Source organism: Macrotis lagotis, chromosome 2, assembly GCF_037893015.1.
Source record: "Macrotis lagotis isolate mMagLag1 chromosome 2, bilby.v1.9.chrom.fasta, whole genome shotgun sequence".
Taxonomy (NCBI): domain Eukaryota; kingdom Metazoa; phylum Chordata; class Mammalia; order Peramelemorphia; family Peramelidae; genus Macrotis; species Macrotis lagotis.
Window position 1 is genome coordinate 271,357,951 of NC_133659.1, and position 6,108 is coordinate 271,364,058.

Consider the following 6,108-nt stretch of genomic DNA (forward strand, 5'->3'; position numbering starts at 1 on the left):
CAAACAAAACAAAACACAAAGGGACAGATGGTTATCCACAAAGAACTATCCTTTCTCCACTGATTTTCAGCACTAATTTATATCAACTGTTCTTCTGTGTCTTCTCTTTCCTTTAGATTAATGAGTCTTTCTTGGAACTTCCAATTTGAGGAAGTTCCCAGACCAGCCATGCCATGCTCACTCCTTTATCCCCTCTTTATGCTGCATTCCTGGGTTTTTTTTTTTTGAAGAAATAAAAATAAAAATAAGGAGTCTTTTTTTCTTTCAATGATCATATTCCATAAATGAATCTTGGAAACAGGTTCTTATTGAATAGAATCCTTTCACTTTGTGGCTTCTGCACACACTTAGCTGGATGGAGTCTGTTGTATATCATCTTAAGAGCTCACCAAAACATAAATCATGCTATATGAGTAGCAAAAAAATCATAGTAGGTAAAAAAATTAATTTGCACCATCCTTCTTTCTGACAGTATGCTAGAATATCTGCATTCAAGATGGTTGTAGGATCATAGAATTCTGGCCCATTCATCACTAGTCTACTCATATACTTCCAAATATGGTATGTCAAGAGTGGCATATTGAGACCCAATTTAAGCCACTCTGCTGTACAGAGTAAAATGATGCAGAAGAAAGCATGGATGAGATATTCTGGAATTACAAGAGCATTGAGTATATTGTATTGGTCTACAGGATTATTGTGATCAGTTTTCAGTTCATCAAATGCTATAATGTTCCAGATGGCAAAGAAGATGAGTGCAGCAATGAGTTGCAGCACCAGCATGTAGCAGAAGTCAGTGGTCATCCATTCCTGCTTTTTTTGGAATTGCTATCATACCATCATCTACTCCTTCATTCAGCATCATTTTAAGTGCTACCTTTCATTTTTTTTAGGTTTTTGCCAGGCAATGGGATTAAGTGGCTTGCCCAAGGCTAGGTATTAAGTGTCTGAGATTGGTTTTGAACCCAGGTACTCCTGACTCCAGGGCTGGTACTTTATCCCCTGCACCACCTAGCTGCCCTTATCTTTCACTTCTTAAAGTATAAGCTCCTGGAAATCATGGAATGTCTTTCCTTTTATTTTTATTTATTTTCCAGACTCTTAGTACAATATCTGGAAATTAGAGTATTTAATAAATACTTATTTATTTGTTGACATTGCACTGGCAGTATCAATAACTATCCATTCCCAATAATATTTCTAAAGGTTTAAGTCACAAGTCATTACCCCAAAACAAGAAGCAGTGGTTGCTATTATGCTGAAAAAATAAGGAAAAATAATATAAGAATTTCAATGTTTTCTAGCAAATTAAATAAATACAGGAAATACCTATTATTTATTATCAACTTTAGGAAACTTACAATATATGGATATCACCTTATAAATTCAGATAACAAGCAATCTATGAGTTTATGGATGAATAATTGAAAGTTGCTTGAGCCATGTAGACATTAACTTTCTCAGGATCACACCCATCAATTGTCAGAGGCAAAATTTGAAACTAGTTTTTTCTACTTCTAATCACAGCAGATCAGTAATTAGGCTAGATTACTGTCTGAAAAGTGATATTTTTTCAATAATTTATATTTGAAAAATAATTATGACCTTACTATAATGAATGTATCGTCTAAAAAAGTAAATGAATTCCACTGGAATTTGTAAAACTGAATAGTTACCATTCTTTATAGGAGTCATGTTTGGATGGTGAGCAATCATTTTAACAAACTTTTCATAGTCTAAGAGATATGAGAAATCTTTGTAGAGATTTAAATAATAGCATCCTTTCATCTTTGACTACAACAGAATTAAGCAAGTTCAAGAACCAATTCATTTACCAGACTCAGTTTCAAAGGATTTCTGTCAGTTCCTAAAAGGTAAATCTACTTACTAAGGATGAAACATTTCCAAAATTTAAGACCATAAGCCTTGAAGGAAATTCTAAACAAGAGCTTCCTCAAAATGGGGAATAGTAGGTTCAGCCCTCTTTCCAAAAAATCCATTGAAGATGATACTTGTTCTTCATTCTCAAAGACTTCCATGATATCTGGCAGGTGAAATCAATTAATAAACATTTATTAAATGCTACCAACAACTAGGAACTTGCTATACATAGGAGATACAAAGAAAAAATCAACTGCCTCTATCTTCAGAGAGTTTGCATTTTATCAAAACATCACTATCCTTATTAAAATAAAGGCTGGATAATCAATTGAAGGATTGCAAAGGGAATTATTATTTAGGTACAAGTCGAGTAGTTGGCCATCTAGATTTTTTCCAAGTAATAGACCTTGTCATTTTGTTATGCTATCTAGGCAGTATTTTTTATATTGATGCATACATATATAAGATTCCCCAGATGATTACTTTGAAGAGACCAGACTCATTTTATCTTCAAATTCATATATATTTTGTCTTTTTATCACTTGCATTACAGAACTGTTATAGAGAATACTGGATGCAACAGTATTCACCTGAAGATTTTGTAACTCATACATTCCATTTGTCTAGTGTTTGCTCAAAAGTTTTTGTTTCCCCAATGCTTACATTATTTTCTTGAGACCAACTATTTTATGAAAAACTCTCTTTTTCAAGTTAAAAAAAAGATTGAGAGATAACTCTTTAAGGGTTCAAGATTTCACGCACAAAGAAAAATAAAATGCACAAATAATTTGAAAGAAAAAATATAAAATCCTACAGTATGGACTGAAGTTTCAAAATATCTCTGCTGGCATGGAATATGAATGAAAAATTGAAAATAAAATTAAACTTCTGGATAAAATCAAAAATAACATTGGCCTAATAGCCATATTATAGTGATAATTAAATAACATTATTCTAGAACACTTGGTATTCAGAAACATTCTTCATTCCATTCCTTTTAGAATCTTTTATGGGATGGAGCTACATGATAATTTTACATCGCAGGGTGTGGGGTAGAGGAGAGGAAGAGTCAGTAGTTGGAAAAATAAGGTTTCAGGTAACAAAGCAAAATGGAAGTATAATTGATAATACAAGCAGGTCCCTTCATCTTAATGGCATTGCTCTTTGAGTTTATTCAAAATAACCATGTGGTTAGACCTAGTGCAGGGTAAAAACAAGGATGAAGAAGGCCTTTGTTAAGAGAATAAAAACTTCCAGATAGCTCTTGGCATTATTTTTTATTCTAAATATTTAGGTGTGGAAGAGAGCCCCTTGAATCAATCTCTTTGATCATGAGATAAGGCCTTTAATCTCTCTGGACTTCATTCTCCTTTTCCAAAAATTAAGGATAGTATTAGATAACTGTTAAGATCCCCTCCTGTTTGAATTCATGTTCTTTTTGATTTCATGATTTCTTAGCAGGAATGAAATGAAGAATCATTATTTTTCCCCTTGATTTACCTGAAAGAACAACAAAAGAGGTTCATAAGACTGGAAGGACAGAGAGTACTGTGCTTTTATATGAAGTCAAATGCAAATGAATACTATTGGAATTCACTAGTCCACTTCAAAAATGCTTTGGCTAAAGTCAATATCTCTAGATTGATTAAGTTTTCCATCTGAATAAAGGATGTGATTCAGTTTGGTTGGATATCTTCAGGAAAAGTCAAAAACAGAACAATTGGGAGATATTTATCACCCTCCCTATTAGGATTTCCAGCTATTATTTTACCTATGATTGGGAAGAAAAGATATAGAAATTTAGCTTGAATTCCTTTCGGATTAATTTTTGAATCAGCCTGGAAAGAAAATTGAAAGAGAAAAGATTTTGTCAGCCAGAGAGTACATGAAATTGTGTTAAACTATTCAGTAATTCTTAAATTGGAAGTCTCTCTTTGTAATCCACAAGAGACTAGAAAGAAAACTTAATCAGAGGAGAATCTATGAATATATTCACAGTTTAGCTGGGTCTTTGGAAAAGGATGAAGTCACATAAGAATAGTCTAAGAGAGGACTTCTTGGATGTTCAGCAAGCTCAGACTGGCTGTCTGTGTCATTACAATAATTTCTCTTTATCTATACAAAAGAAAATAGGACATAACAAAACAGTTGCAATAATCCTGTTTGGAAGGTAGTTTAGAGATGAAAACACTTATTGTTACTTTTAAGAAAAGCTGCATTCTAGTTTTAGACCTAATGTTCAAATAGGCAGCCAAAGACATTCAGTTATTTTTTTTAAGGCTACATGACAAAGGGTATAAGAAAAGTGGCAGAAGGAATAGAACATGTTTTTATCCGTATGTCATTTCCTAAGTGTTAGCTGGTGTTCACCCCCTACTGCTACTGTTTCTCTGTTTCCATTTGTAGATTTAGAAGCTTTTCTCTATGATTAGGAGAAGAGAAAGCAAGGATGCTAAATGGAACTTTGTGTCAGTCATGGATATGTTCATGACATTCATTCTTTTATCTAAGTCCTGAGAATGTTGTAGCAAAATCTCAGAAAAATCCAAAATATGGTGAAATAGATCCCTTTTGTTATTCTCTTGCTATCACATTGCCAAATTCAAAATGTGGGAATAACAAAACATATTCAATGGACTCAAATAAAATGTTCAAAACTCTTTGAAGTAATAGAAACTTTGTGTAAGTTGTAGATCTTTTAAATGTGAGAGTCATGGTTTAGAAAGTCTACTATTGGTTCCATAATCAACTTGATAAGTGGAGTGGACTTGCAAATTCCTCTAAGCTTCAAATATTATTAAGAATAATGTAGAGAGTGGACATAAGAAGAGATTAACTATTTGGGAGCTGAATAACAAGGCAGTAAGAACCTTTGCTAAATAGAGGGAGGGGTAAAGCATATCTCAGGTCACATAGTGACTGTTATTTCATTGCTCTAAAACTTACTGAATTGATGAAATATCCAGCATTTGATGATAAAAACAGTTTTAAGCAGGTGGTCACTACTAAGTGAACAACATGGAAAAGTATAGACTATATTAAAGCATGTTGACTAAATCCAATGTTTGTCTTGCAGAAGTGAAAGTCCCTCAAAGCTTCTTGATCCTATTCCATGCTATCATCTTATAGCAACTTGCCTCCCCCCTATCATTTCAGTTCTATCAATATTTTTTAGCTTTTCCCCATTATTAATCTATTGACAAATTCCTTGCTGCCCAACAAGCATGTCCTTCTCTAGTCTATACAAAAATAAATAAACAAATAAAACTCAGTGGACCCAGCCATTTCTATTTAGTCATCATCTCATATAGCTCCTTACATCTATTGCTAAATTTCCAAAGAAACTTATCTAAATGTGGTACTTTTCCTTTCTCTCTAATTCAATCCTGCACCCTCTGCAATCTGGCTTTTGAAATCAGCATTCAATTTAAATTGCTCCCTTGATCTCTTCCTTGATGATTTTAAGGACATGTTTCTTTATCCTCATCTTCTTGTCTTCTCTGCAATCTTTGACATTTTTCATTACTCTCCTCTCCTAGTTCTCTCTCTTGTCTCTCTGTCCATTTTTTCTCAGTTGTATTTCTTTAATCTACTTTCTTTTTGTGCTTTTTCATGTTTCTTTAATCTTAAATCAAGTCATATTTTCGAAACTGGCCCAATCCCAAGATTCTGTCCTGGACGTTTTTTAGTCTCCTTTGATATTATCATGTATTATCTCTTCTATACTATCCTACCCATGCATGTGATTCTCAGATGTCTTGCTCTAAATTCTCTCTTAATATGATCTCACGTCATCAATTGCTATTTTTTGACATCTGGACTTGCATTATACATAGACTTATCAAACTCAGTGTGTCTAAAAGAGAATCCATCCTTTTATCCACAAACCCTCTGATCCAACAATTCCTGTTGTGGGCACAATCTCTTGCAGATTTCCAGATTTGCAGCTTCAGTGTCAGACTTTACTCCTTGTTTATACTTAATCTACATATCAAAGCTATCACCAAGTTTTATTCTTTAAGCCTTTACAATGACTTTTAAAATCAATTTCTTCACTTTATTTAAATAACCAATACTAATACAAGTATCTATCATTTCACAAAAGGATTATGGCAATAGTCTTCAGATAGAGCTCATCTTATTCTAGTCCATCTTCTATTCAGATGCTAATATAAAATTTCTAAAGTACAGGACTGAGCATATCACCCTCATATTCAAGCAATTTCA

General features: G+C 33.2%; 1 pseudogene; it reads right to left on the reverse strand.

Moving 5' to 3' along the window:
• Positions 1–405: 405 nt before the first annotated feature.
• On the reverse strand, positions 406–783 carry LOC141511692 (protein cornichon homolog 1 pseudogene; annotated as a pseudogene).
• Positions 784–6,108: the final 5,325 nt, after the last annotated feature.